We start from the raw sequence: 14,111 nt of genomic DNA on the forward strand, positions 1-14,111 counted from the left end.
TTCAGTGCAGTTGTGTTTGTACAAAGTTGTACCTTCCTCGCCACGGAGCAGGGCTGAGCGGGTCAGGTCTGAGCAGGGCTGAGCGGGTCGGGTCTGAGCAGGGCTGAGCGCGTCGGGTCTGAGCAGGGCTGAGCGCGTCGGGTCTGAGCAGGGCTGAGCGGGTCGGGTCTGAGCGGGCTGGGTCTGAGCAGGCCAGGTCTGAGCAGGCGCGCTGCAGCCGGTGCTGGCGCGGGGCCCGGTGAGCCTGCTGCCCAGCGCTCCTGTCCCGGCTGTTCTGCGCGTTGTCGCTGTAAAATCACCAATTACACAGCGTGTTGTCGATCCTCGTAACATCGTGTTGCCAGACTACTGAATAATGGCATTAGCAAACCAGAATTGAATTTCTCATATACGGTTTAAGCCAAGTTTGAGACGGCTGATTTACGGCGCCTCTGATTCACTGTTATTTCCCACTTCCTAGACCCTTGATAATTAAACTCTTTGCTCACATTTAGTTGTTTTTAATTTGCGTCTGTGCTATGAGAAGTGAGAGGCACTAGGTTCCTCGAGGGATGGCAGCACTTCCCAACAGATTGTTTTGTCTGTTTTGCAGAACTGGGGCTCCCACCCTTTCCCTTTTCCTTCCCCTCAACCCCCGTGCACGGCCCCCGTGCCACCTGAGCGCTGCCAGGGCGTTATTACACTGGTGCCTTTTGACGTTTTTGCTGTTGCTGCTCGATGGCTCTGACAGCCATCCCTGCGCTGTTCCCCCTCCCCAGCCAGACCGCAGGCCCCGGCTCCTTCCCGTCGCCTGTCTGGCCTCAGTGTCACACTCAGTGTCACTTCCCCAGGGCATCGGCTCAGTTTTGCACACAGTTTTGGGGCAGCTAAAAGCCACTAGACTGTTTCTGCTGCTATTTCCTTACTTTTTTGCTTCCAAAACAAACAACCCCTAACTGGCATGACACCTCATTTCGAGGTGTTGCAATGGCCAGAGCAGGACACGCTGCGTGCAGACAGAGCTGCTCCTGGTGCTCAACAGGTTTCTCTTTAAGCCTGTGTCAGCACCCCAGGCTTTGAACGGCTGCCTGGACCGTGTTTGCGCAAAGGGAGTGCTGGGATCCTCTAGAAGAAATGGATACTGTCCTTGCATGAGCCTTTTCTTGCTTATAATTACTGAGAGGTGTTTTAAGGTGCTCAAGTGACAGAAAAGCATTGCAGGTGTTGATACTGAACGCAGGGAGGAGCTGCTGCTGGCGGAGGTCCCAGCCCGCGGGAGCAGGGCACCCAGGACTCCTCTGGCGTGTCCCATCACTTGTGACACGGGTCGTTCTTCTGCCTCCTCTGCTGCGCTGAGGTTGGGTAATTGCACAGTAACTCTACATTCAGCAATTGGCATTTCTCTTGGCTTGAACAACTCTTTGCACCGGTTATAACTCTGCGGACACCGTGAGGTATCACTGCGCGCAGGCAGCTCTCGTGCAGGGAGCCGGTTGTGTCGGGATTTCCCTGATTGCACTATCCCTGGAACCCTCTCCCGCAGCTCCTTACAAGAAGAAAGCTCCTTGCTGTCAAACATTGCCAGATGTGCCTCTTGCTTTTGATATGGAAAGTGCACTTAACGTGTCGAGGGAGAAGCTGCAGCAGAAAGTTGCTGCTGGTGAGAATAAACAGGGTTTTATTTTCTGTTAATTCCAGGATGGATTTTCTGCCCCTTTGCCCCGTCCATGGCAGTTTGCTCTGTCATATGCGGCACGACAAGGGGTTGTTCAGTAAATCACATCCCTTTGAAGGGACCTTTGGCAGCCGTGGGACGAGGGGGCAGAGCCGGTCCCTCCTCTCCAGCACCGGCAGAAGTTTCCGTGAGGTCGGGGTGTCTGTTACATGAACGCTCTTCTAGGCTTTAGGAGGCTTTGCAATGCTGTTGTGGCCCAACCTGGGAGAGAGGTTAAGGAGGCAGCATAACATTTGAGCTAAGATTTTGAACCGATCTTTGGCAAACGCAGGTGCGTGGAGGATAAAGCATCCGTCAGATTGGGATGCAGGTGATCATACGAGGTTATGGAAAGGTGGAGGCAAGAATAAGATGTTTGATGAATAGTGATTTAGGAGCAAAAGAAAAGAAAGCCCTCAGTCACCAGGTGTTTAGGGAGTTGTCTGACACCCTGCAGGTTCAGGTGCCACCGCGAGGGTGGGACCGACGTCTGTGGCCCGAGCTGCGCGGGGTCGGACACGGCGTGTTCCGTGCTGGGGTGGGAGAGCCGCTCCTCGGGGAGAGGAAAGCTCCCAAAGCTCGATGGCCTTGAGACAACCTGACCACGTTTTCAAGGGAACTAAGTCGCTGAAGTGTTTCTAGAGGGATATCTTTTCATTTCAGCTTTTTGGCCCCGAATAGAGTAACAGTAATGGTCTGTCTAAACAACATATGGTGATGCTGTACGCAGATGTATGAGCTCATTCAAGTGCTGATAAGTTGACAGCTTAATTAGCTGCTGAGGTACCTCCAGGAGGATGCAGCTGGAAGGTGCCCACGGTTCCCACGGCAGCTGCCGTTTGGTGCCGCCGCGGTGGGCACGGGGACCCGCGGCAGCAGAGCCAGAGCTCCCAGCAGGAGTTCTGTACGACCCCCCCTAGGGAAACCACTGCCCCCCGCCGCCCGAGCTGTGCTTTGTGCACCAAGGGACAGGGAAGGCCCGGTCCTTTTAAACCAGGATTAACAGAGCTTGTCCTAGACCTAGGCTAGTTGTCAGTGATGTACTCCAAAAGCAGCAGGAAGGAACCTGCTCTCACAGTGGTTTTTATTTTTCCTTTTGATGGCTTTCAACACAATGGGCACATGCTTTGATCTTCTTTTATGGTTTATCAGAGTTTGCATAACTGTGTTTCTAGAGCTTTTAATTTCAGAGAGCCTAATTGCTGTATGGCATGTATTTCGCTGGGTACCTGCCTCTTGGTTTGTTCTTTCTCTGCCCCCTTTTCCGTGCGCTAACGCAGCGGAGCGGGAGCTGCAGGTTCAATGCGCAGGCGCCGCTCGGGCCGAGCGCCCGGGATGATGTTCCGTGATGTTCTGGCACAACCCGCATTGTGTCTGGGGTTGCTTAGGTGGTGCTGAGCCATCTTGAGGAAGAAATGGCCTTTATGAGATGTTTTCTTTGTCGAGAGCTTCAAAGAAGCTTTTTAGTTGAGGTTGCGAGTCAGATCTTCAAATTTATTATTCTGAGAGGTTAAAAAATAGATGAATTGCAATATTCTTTCTTCTCAGGTCATTATGCAGCACTCTTTCTCGGTGGGGAGAGAGATGCTTTTTTATCTTCCCTGAGGCTGAAGCCAAAGGCTTTTTTTGTAGTAGAAAAATAGTCAGAATAGCATGGCAGTGGATTTTATTAAAGGCACATGCAAATGTATTTACATATGGTAAATATATTCTACCTGCTCTGTGTACTACAGTTTGTGCTGAACACTTCTTATTAAAAATGGGCAGAAATGTGTAAGGTCTCATGTGTCAGACAAGTTAAATCACGGCAAAAGGCAGCTAAGGCTCAATTTAAAGGGGTTTTTTTCAACTGTAGTTGGTGAAAACTGTTTAGTGAGTTTTGTGTGAGAACCTTTAATCTGTGAATTCCAATTTCATAGGTCATTTGTAAGTGGAACTTAATTTGCAACCTGAGCAGTTTTGATCTGATTAGCAGGTCGGCGCTCTCCCGTTTCTGGGTGGAGAAGCCGTGGTATCTGAGCTGTGGCTCACGGAGCCTGTGCCACGGTGACACCTCACCAGCCGTGTGTCACCAGGGCCCCGGGAGTCGGTGCTGGGGCCTTACTGAGCGCCAGCGGCTCCCAACATACCCAGCGCCTTCCCAAACTCATAGAGGCTGCTGCTTCGCTGGGTGTCCCTCCCGTGGACATCGAGCGAGGTGCCTCCCCCCGTCGTCCTGCCCCCGCGCTGTCCCATCTGTCCGGATGCGAGGGGAGCAGCAGCGGTGCGGCACCGCGGGACGGGTGGCGGGGTGTGAGCCCTCGGGCTGCCGCTCTGCGCGCCGCGGCAAACCGGGGAGACCTGCCTGAGCTCGGCTCTTCTGCCACAGCACCCGGTCCGGGTTTCTCCGACAAAACAGAGAATGCTTTTTTGCATTCGTTATCCAGACCATTGCTTCAGTGCTCCCAAGATCTTACGCAATGTGACTTCTCCAACCTTGTGCAAATTGCAGTGATGGAAGTTGCATCGGCAATTTTCAGTCTTATTTCTTTTCCAGCGGAGCCGATCAGCTTGCTCAGCAGCATCATGAATGGGTTCACAGGTGCTTTTCTTCACTGGCCTCTGGCTGTTTGAAAGGGGCCGTTCGTTGGTCAGTGACACAGGCGCTAGAGACGCAGGGTGAACTAAAGTTTGCCTTTTTTCATACGTGTCTAATGGAACATGATTCAACATGAATACGATGCAGTTAATTCTCTTGTATTTACCAAAACCAATTTTCTGAGGAGTGGTTGTTATGGAAACCGTAGCCCTCTGTCCTTCCAATTGGAAAAGATTTATTTTAAGGGACCTAAAAACCTTTAAATATTCAGCAAATAAAAAAAATGCGAGATGGTCACATTTCGTCCCGTTCACCTCACGTGTTCTCCAGGAAGTCTCGAACCGTGGATGCGGATGAGCAGACGGCGCGGCGAGCGGGAGAGGCTGGAGGGGTTCAGATTCGCGCGCCGGCCACGCGCACACCCACAGCTCCGGTGACAGCTCAACGACTGTAGCTGCTCAACAGTCACGTTCGAAACGAGAAAACAACCCAAACCAAGTAGCTCCTGAACTAATAACAAACTAACGCACCCAGAGCTGCAGCACATAGCAGGAGATTGTTCCCTGAAGTACTTTCAAACTGCAAATCAAGCTTCAGCCACACTATATTCCTGTTTCTTTCATGCTCGCTTTCAAAAAGCATTTAGGGCTCAAGTACAGATCAAAGAATTCTTCTTTTCCCACTGAAAATGAATCATAAATATATACTGAATTGGAATTTTCTATTTTTTAATGGTTTTTGGCTACATCGTGCATTTAGGCACGTAGTGTATTTCTGATACTTTCCTGACAGGGATTGCTTTCTATACTGGCTGCTTCAGGTTACATCCTGCATCCGGCTGGATCTGCGCAGTATGATGAGGCAGAAACATTGAGTTATTTTTTATTTAGGAGCGGATCCATAATGATTAGCTGCACTGATTAACTGTAAGGGCTCTGGCCGGGGGTGGGGAAGCAGAGGAACCCCCAGCGGTAGAAGTGATAACCAGGGAATCGGAGCTGGGAGGAGGCACCTGGTCTCAGGACGCGGGAGGTTCGGTGCAGAACGTCCCAGTCCATGGGCTTGGTGCGGCTGTGGCGGGCACACCGGTGATCCAGCGGGAGCACAAGGGTGCGGCGGTGGCTCCACAGCAGTGCGGGCGCACCGGTGATCCAGCGGGTGCACAAGGGTGCGGCGGTGGCTCCAGGCAGCTGCTCTTCTGTTTCCATGGGCTGTTCTCTAACAGTGCAATTATGTGCCAACTCTGCTATTTTGCTGCTTGCAAACTCTCATCTGAATTTAACTCCCTGGTTTGGACCTTGTTGTCCACCTAAAGGTGATTTTTGGGGAGCCTTTGTGACAGATGTCTGCATCCTTTTCAAAGCTATCCCGTGTTCCGTCTTTAGGTGTGTGAGGCTGTCATAGCCACCATTACAGGTGAGAGTTATTTATAAAAATAATTTCATTCCATACCTTTTCAGGGTAATTTTTATGTCTTTATTTTTAGGTATGGCTGGAGGCCATTCCAGTCTGGCTGTTTTTACGTATATTTAAGTACGAAATAAATCCATCATAAAATGGTTCAGTACTTCCAATTAATTTTAATGGGATACTAGTTTCAGCCTCATTGGATCAGAGCCTGGGAGTTGAAAAGTAGCCGAGCTTTTTAATAAACCCTTACAAATCTTGTCCTAAGTGTTGCACGTGGTTTATCAGGCTCAGGCTAAAGAAGAGCTCGCTGTGTCAATTTGTCCTGACAGCGTCTGTCTCTGGTGTTTAATTTCATTAATAAAGAGCTATTCACGCAGAGCGTTCGGAGCTGCGCCGGGCTGCTGCCGCGGCACCGTGAATCACCCTGAAATAACCGCTGGCTCCGGGCAGCAAGAGGAGGGGTTGCTGGACTCAGGTCTTCACGGTGGGGTCCTGGTGCCTATGTTATTATATATTGTATATATTATTAAGGCACTTCAGAATTTTTTGTATTAGTTTTCTCTTTGACTTGTGTAAAAAGCACAGAAGAAAAGTGCATCTCCTCCTGAAATGGGGTCATTTCTGAATGAGAAAGTGTCTTGGGACAGGAATGTGGGTAGGAAGGAAGAAACCAACAGGAGTGTCGCTGAGCACAGAAAACAAGCATCCCAGCGAAAAAAGGGAAAACCAATAGGCTTGTGGTGGGATCTGTGAGCAGAGAGACGGACAGTGAGCGGGCAGGATGGGAGGCAGACCCAGCTGAGGATCAGCTGCTGTTCTGCTCAGTTAGAGGAAGAACTGCAACAGATCACATTATTTTAGCACCAGGGTGCATGGGAAGGAGGTTTCTCATCCAAGCATCCAGCCTTGTTTAGTTTATGAGATCTGACAGGAGCATAAAATGTGATGGCTTTGGGCAGGTGATTAGTGTAAGCATGGTGTATAATTAGTGAAGATGTTTGTGGTGCAAATTAATGGGAATGAAAGCTTTACTTGTGCCCATTAAATTGCAGTATTTGTGTGGGTACACGTGTGCGAGGGTCTGCAGTGTGTTTTCATGCCCGCCCTCCAGCGCAAACACCCGTCCGTCCTGCACGGCCGGGGACCTGGGGGCTGCCCTGGGCTGTGCAGGATCTGTCCCTGGCACTGGTGCCGACCCCACCAGCCCTGGGCGGGTTGTTTTCCATCCGACTGTGCTGCTCTTGCTCTATTACATGGTCTCTTGCCTCCCAGCTTGAATCATTGCCTACATGCATGGGTAGAGCCTTTGGAAAAAAACTAAGCATGTAATTAAGAGACTCAGTATATTTTATGGGGATAGTGACTAAAGGAAACAGCTTTTCTCTTTAGTAGTTGTGAGCGCCTGTCAGAAGGGATTTGTGGCAAAGGGAGGTCAGTTGGGAAGAGAGCTGCTGCTGCAGAAATGCTGAATTCCTTCCCAAATGGGTATAACTGTGCGCATCAGCATTACAGCTTTCCGCAGATGCTGTGCGGGTGGATGGGCTTGGCTCTCTCGGCACATGTGCTCCCTGCACCACCATCGGAGACCAAGAGCCCCCAAACGCAAGCGCACAGGCCTGTGTGCAGCGGCAGAGCCTCAGCAGGTCGCGCAGGGCCAGGAGGTTCTGACACCAGCTCTGCACTCGGTGTGAGAACAGGTCTGCACCGCCCGGCAGCGCGGGCAGCGGGAGCGGGGTTCACCGTTCACCGCAGCGCCAGGCCAGGTGGTCCAGCCGGGTACCGGCAACGGGAGCAGGAGCACGTGGGGACGTCGGAGCATCTTGGGGGGCTCAGTTCAGCTCGTGGCTGACAGCAAACAGCAACACGAGCAGAAGTCCAGCCCCACAGGCCGCTCGTCTCCCCGCATAGCGGGTCCAGATCAGCCCATGGTGCCGCGGTGCCGGCGCTGCCGCCACGGTGTCCATGACACATCGGGCTGGCTTGGGTGCTGTTTTACCGGGGAACGCTGTACCCGGGGACGGGTGTGAGCAGAGACGCTGGTGTCTGCTGGCTGCTCACGGTGTTGTTGTTTAGGATCTTCTGGAACAACTCCTGGGTCTGAAGTGGATTTTCAGTGCCTTCCAGTGCCTTTCACCCTTTCCATGCGCTTTAACAAGGGTTTTGTAGCTTTAAGGTCTTTGTCTTTAAACAAACAAACAAATCAGCTAATGTATTTATGAAAGAGGTAAAGATACTTCTGGGTCTTCTCATGAAAGCCGCCTGTAAATAAGCAGCACTCATTAGTTTAAACCAAAAAAGTGTTTATTTTTGGGCTGGTTCCCTGACATCTACATGCAGTGGTAGGTACACAGACAGAGAAAACGAAAGGTTTTGCTGAAATATTTGGGTTGTTGTGTTCTGCAAATACTTAAAGAAGTGACATGTTAATGTATCTTGTTTTCCAGTAAGTCATTAGTCGCTTAAGTGAAGTTGCTCATGCCAGTTTTCCCTTTCATTCAATATTCATGTTTACCAATGGCAATTGTCGTGACACATTGGTCAAACTGAGCAACTTCTGAATTTATGCCATAGAATTTAAAAAGTTCTTTTGGCATTCCCAGTGAGCCGGAGTAATTCTGAAAATCAGTAACACTTCATTGATTTCGTAATTTAAAAAATCCCTAGAATAAATAGAGCCTCCTTTGAGTGCGGCATGGCTGCTTATCTCTATGCTTAGTATTAATATTCATATTTTTCCCTGAAAATATCCATGAACTTCTAAAGATGCTTTTTATTGCCAGGCCTCAGGATTCGCTCGGTCCCAGCAGCTGTAACTGGTGGCACTTACAGCTGTTGTCTTCAATGGACACTTCATTAGTATTGTTATTTTCTATGTCACCCCCCAAGCTCCATGGAAGCGCCATTGTTTGGGTGGCAGGTGGGGCACCCTCGGGTCACTGCAGCTGTCCCCGTCCCCGAGAGCTCTGTGCTGCGGGACGGGGACGCTGGTCCCGCGATGCGGGGTGACCCGGGCGATGCGCGGCGGCCACGGCCGGGGACCGGGGGTGGGAAGCGGTAGAACCGTGTTCCCGTGTCCCTGTGCCTTGTCCTTGCCAGAGGAGAGGGGGACAGAGGGGCCGGGATGGGACCCGAGGGGCCGAATGTGCAGGAGGGGGACGCACAGAGCCCACGGGGCTGCGGGGAAATGGGGGGTCCTGCCCCAAAAAGGCCCAAACTGGCCATTGCTGGCCCGGGGCCTCAGGGGCTCTGGGAGCCCCTGGCCATGGGGGGACACGTGTTCCATGGGGAGTAATTGCACTGAAAACCAGCTGCCTGAGCTCGGGCAAGATTAACACTGCCTCAGGCAGCGATAACAAGTACTAATTAATAGATCTCTATCTCTCTAAGCATGCTTATGTGGCCAAAGGCTTATGATAAAGTCAAATGGGGGTAATTCTTCATGGAGACTAATTTAGCCCATTAACTAATAGCACATAACTAGTTTCATGGAGACCAATATTTCAATTCTCTGCCCTAAAGCACAGTTGCTAGACTGACTCACAGAAAAATGTGATCTTTTTAACAGAGACACCACTTGTTATTTTCATGGTGTTTTTTCTTTTTTCTTTCTTAGCCTAAACTCACTTTGGGAATAACCACACTGCTACTTAGAACAGAACAGATCGCATCAAGTCATCTCTACATAGAACAATTCATGCTGCACAGTTTTTTGCCTGTGCACATGCACACGCGGACTGGCACAGCTCTACCCCGTGCACCTTCCGGTGATGAGGATGAGGACGTCCTGGTCCGAAATGAGGATAAGGATGTCCTTCTCTCATCATGAGGATGAGGACGTCCTGCTCCCACGGTGGGGATGAGGATGACCTACTCCAAAGTGAAGATGATGAAGTTCTGCTCCTGCGGTGAGGATGAGGACGTCCTTGCAGGGCAGGAACCACCATCCCAGGATCCTCGGGATGGAGCAGCAGCATTGGGAGCCCAGGACCTGCTGGCCAGCATCGCACAGACAGAAACCGGCTGCACCTGCCATGTGTGCAGAGCTGCTCCCCGCGTGCTGCCCTCGGCGAGGTGGGTTCGGACACGGTTCCTGTGTGCTGCAGGAAGCACAGGGACACTCTTTTCAAAGCAGGCACACTGGCAGATGCATGTTGCCAAAAGCCACGGGCTTTTCCCAGCCTCCACAGCAGCACCAGCAGATCACCGCGCCGGTGGAACCACATCAACGTGCACTAATAACAGACTAAAATCTTCCCTTTGCTGTCCCCGCTGTAGCTGCCTGTGGTGTTGGTGTGGACCCCCAGCTCCGATGGGCACTGCTGGTAGCCACAGGGCCTTCCTCCTCCTCCTCGCCCTGGGGATGCTGGTTCGCACTAATCCGGGGGTAACTCAAAGAACCGCTTACAACCGGCAGCATGGTGACTGATGATTTACATACATACAGCCTTTGCAAAATAAGTAGTGCCGTTCGCCATCAGGCGTTATCTAAATCTGCAGCAGAAATGCTCCCGGCTGCGGGGAATTTGCTTTCTGGCTGGAGAAAAGCGGCGCGTTCTGCAGTACTTCAGTGCCTATGGAAACGCCGGCTCCTTCCCGCGCTGAGAGATCGTTATCCAGTGCTCTTTCATTCAGCACAACTTTCATGTCTGGCAAATTAAATTTATGGGCAAAATAATTACATGTAAATGCTGCTGGGCTGTTATTCACAAGGGACCAATTTTGTAGCCATTTGTTGGCATTTGAACTGTCAGATTTATTGCATGTAACACATACAACATATAGTGAATTTTCAGATAGTTGGACATCAGAGAGGAAAACAAAAAAGATCTAAGTTAAGCCAGATGAGTAGTTTATTTCAAAAGGCCTTTTTGCCTGCCCAAGGTTGCTGGGTTCCTGGGGGTATGTGCTGCAGTCCCAGAGTCCCGGGCTCCACCCTGGGCAAGTGTTTGTCTGAAAGTATCTTCCCAATGGAAACCTGTCCATGTGTCCCGTTACACACGTTTGGTGTTCCTTCCCCTGTCCGTGTGTCCCGTTACACATGTTTGGTGTTCCTTCCCCTGTCCGTGTGTCCCGTTACACATGTTTGGTGTTCCTTCCCCTGCCCGAGCTGGCGATGCAGCTGGACATTGTTATTGCCAGGTTCCTGTTGAACGGGTTATTGCTATTGAGAGTCTGATGAATGGTTCTATACACAGTTCTGCATTCACCTTTCATTAGGAACACAATTTGAATTAACGCTGTATTGAGAGCAGGAGCAGTGTTGTTTGGAGAACTCGGCCATCGCTCTCTCACAGTTTGAGGTTTCGTGGGTACGTTCTGTTTTCCTGGTATCTGGATCAATATTTGGCACCCCTGCTTCAGGAAACGCAGTCAATATCTGTCGCTTGGATGGAAACAGTTTAGCCTCTGCTGCTCTTATGCCCAGAAAAGGCTAATTGCTGCCTAATATGGATTTTGTTTAAACTATTCCACCCTGCTCTATGGAAAGCAAAGCTGAGATACACAGGAAGCTGTCAGCACTTACTTGTAAGTATTAACACTGTGCAATTTTGTACAGTGTATGTTATGCTGGTATTGGTACATATGTATATAATATACACAGTGAGATAATACTGCGTGACATCAATATTTGTACCTGTTTTAATGCGCAGACTGACTGGGTGAACACCTCACGTGTGACTTGCTGAGCCCACCGGCCGTGGGACTCTCAGCTCCTGGGGACCAGCAGCCGCTGCTGTCCCTGTCCCCGAGGCTTTCGTCCAGTTCCCCGAGGGAACCGCGGTCTCTCTGCTCCTGCAAACATCTGGGCAGACGTCAGGTGCTGGATGTTCAGCTGCTGTTCGGGGGACAGTTGCCCCTCTGGGCTCAGTGGGGACACATGGGAGCTGTTGCAGCAGCAATGAGGGATACGGGGGGACAGGGGAACAGAGGGATGCAGGGGACGAAGGGATGCAGGGGGACAGAGGGATGCAGGGGACGAAGGGATGCAGGGGAACAAAGGGATGCAGGGGGTCGATGGCCGTGGCATCCCCTGTCCCGCGGTGCTCCTGCTCTGGAGCCATGTCGCCATCCTGCGGGTCCGGGTCCCGCACCAGCGCTGTGGGCGGCCGTTCATCCGCGCTGCGGGACGGGGACTCCACCTTGCGTAAATTAAGATTAAGGAGCTGTGTGTATTATTGCACATCAAGCATCTCAGTTGATGCTGTCTCCCCATAAAGTTTTTGTTGGCAGGGACACCCACGCACTCCTGCTTTCTTTTATGGTGCTCCTGGAAAAACAATCAGTATAAACCCTGTAGTCTCCTCATACGACAGATGACTAATGAGTTGTAATTGCTCCCGACTCCACAGGAAACTAACTTCACGAGGAGTTAAGGATTATCTAGCTGTATGTTCCTGAGAGGTTATTGTTCTGGGAAATTAATTTAATTAGTTTAGACCTATTAGGAATACAGAGGCAGAGCTGAAGGCTGGCAGGGCAGAGACAGAGCAATATGCTTTTTAAAAAATTGTAAAGACGGAGTGAAAGGGGTAATTTTATGGTAACAAAATTGCTTCTTTCTCCTTTGGGCCTGTATTGTTCTGAAAAGAAAATTCTGTGTTGCAGCTTTTTAAGGCAAACAGCTTTATTGTGCTCTCCCCGGCACACGGAGCTGCGGGGGACGCGCTGCCGCGGGCTGGGGACAGCACTGTCCCCAGCACCCACCCGGAGCAGGCGCTGCGGGGACAGACCCAAACCCGCCTCTGACTGGCTTCGGCTCTCGAAACTTGCAGAGTAAGATGAATCTTGTGTATTTAGTGTCTCTTAATGGATTTCCTCTGTTGTGTTTGTCCACTCTCCTTTATGTTTTATTAACGCAAAAACTAAGTGTGCTTTTAGAGGGCTGTGTTCACAGAATCCTACAATGCTTTGGGTTGGAAGGGACCTTAAAGATCATCTAGTTCCATTTATTGGGATAAAGCAATTTGTTGTGGTGTTAGATAATGAGCTTATTGTCTAAATGAGTCTGGTTCCTCATGCAGGGGGAGCAGAACTGTCCCCCAGGGCGTGCTGAGCTAATGAGTCCTGTTGATGAGAGGAATTTTACAAACGTTGGTGAAATTCGCTTCATCCTTGAAGCCTGCAGCCTTGGTGCCGCTCCACCCGTAAAGCAGCTCGGCTTCTGGTCCGGGACGGCGCCGCGGTGCCCTGGTGACACGGCGGCGGGTGAGGAGTTTGTCTGTCTGGGGTCGTGGAAGACGCAATTTGGAGTAGTTGTAGACACACAGAAGAATGTTTTGCCTTACTAATGAAGGAGCGCGGAACTTCTGCTCATCCGTGAAAAGTGTTGGGAAAATAGTGAAAAATATTATTCATAATTATTTTAAAAGCATATGTATCTGTGACATAGCGTATGTTCCCAAGGAAAAACGTTCAACAAAATACTAAAAAATGATGCTGCTGGTGAATTTCCCACCCACACTGCTCAGTGGTGGAAGTGGTGGTGATGGGGTTCCACCTGCCGGGGGGGGTCCTGCCCTGGGGAGTGGTGTATCTTCAACTGTTCTTCATGTTGGCTGCAATGAAGGCCGGGCTCACCAGGGCCTGGGCTGAGCGCTGAGCTGGGCTCTGCTCCCCGCCCAGTCTGAGCCCAGCGCCAGCGCTGTGCACCCGACGCTGAACTGGGGCGTGAGGGGCCAGTCCACACCGCGCTCCCATGGCACCCCCAGCCCACCCCGGTGCCCCCCCGCTACCCTGCCCGCTGGGAACGATTCACCTTCAAAGGGGCGAAAGGAGAGGATGGGCGCTGGGGTTTGTGCTCTGTGGGAGGAAATAGCCGGTTTTGTCCTCTTTCGACTATGAGGAGAGCTTGTGGACATGCAAACTGCGGGTGGACGGGATGCCCAGGTCCCGTGCTCCGAGTGCCAATTGTGCCAAGAACATGTCAAGTTTGAGGGCTGTTTATGCTTCCGAGGAGATTCACGCAGCACGCGCGGGGCGGGGTTATCTCAGAGAGGGGGGAGATAGGCTCTGAAATGGATTTTCATGCTCAGGGCTTCCAAACACCAGCCCTGTGCAGCTTTCTGTTTGTTTTGCAATTCCTTATCATCCCGCAGTTATTGCTTGTGAAGTGGAGCACAAAACGAAGCCGGCGGAGCGGGGGGCGGCGGGACCGGCTCAGCCGGGCTCTTGTTCCGGGAGGACACGCGTGCACATCCAACAAAGCCTCCAAACGGGGATCTACGTGTAGTAATTAGTTTACAAGTTCAGCCTTCCAGGAGCTGAGCACATTGCAGTTCTGCTCCGTGTGAGCTCTTTACAGATCACTTCTTTCTTGGGGTCTTCACAATTATTTCATGTCTTAATACTTTATTTATTCAGTAATAGAATTATGATTTGCTTTGACTTATTTAAGACAGAAGATTAAACAGCCAGCAGTCTGTAACTTTT

General features: G+C 51.0%; 1 protein-coding gene across 1 annotated transcript in view; it reads left to right on the forward strand.

The window, feature by feature from the left end:
* The window catches only part of PRELID2 (PRELI domain containing 2), a 57,930-nt gene that overhangs the window by 29,032 nt on the left and 14,787 nt on the right, over positions 1-14,111 (forward strand). The window contains exon 7 of the mRNA XM_065029392.1: positions 9,295-12,455. The gene's annotated coding sequence lies outside the window, so the exon portion shown is untranslated. The remainder of the gene's footprint in view (positions 1-9,294; positions 12,456-14,111) is intronic.

Source organism: Columba livia, chromosome 14 (assembly GCF_036013475.1).
Source record: "Columba livia isolate bColLiv1 breed racing homer chromosome 14, bColLiv1.pat.W.v2, whole genome shotgun sequence".
NCBI classification, from domain to species: Eukaryota; Metazoa; Chordata; class Aves; order Columbiformes; family Columbidae; genus Columba; species Columba livia.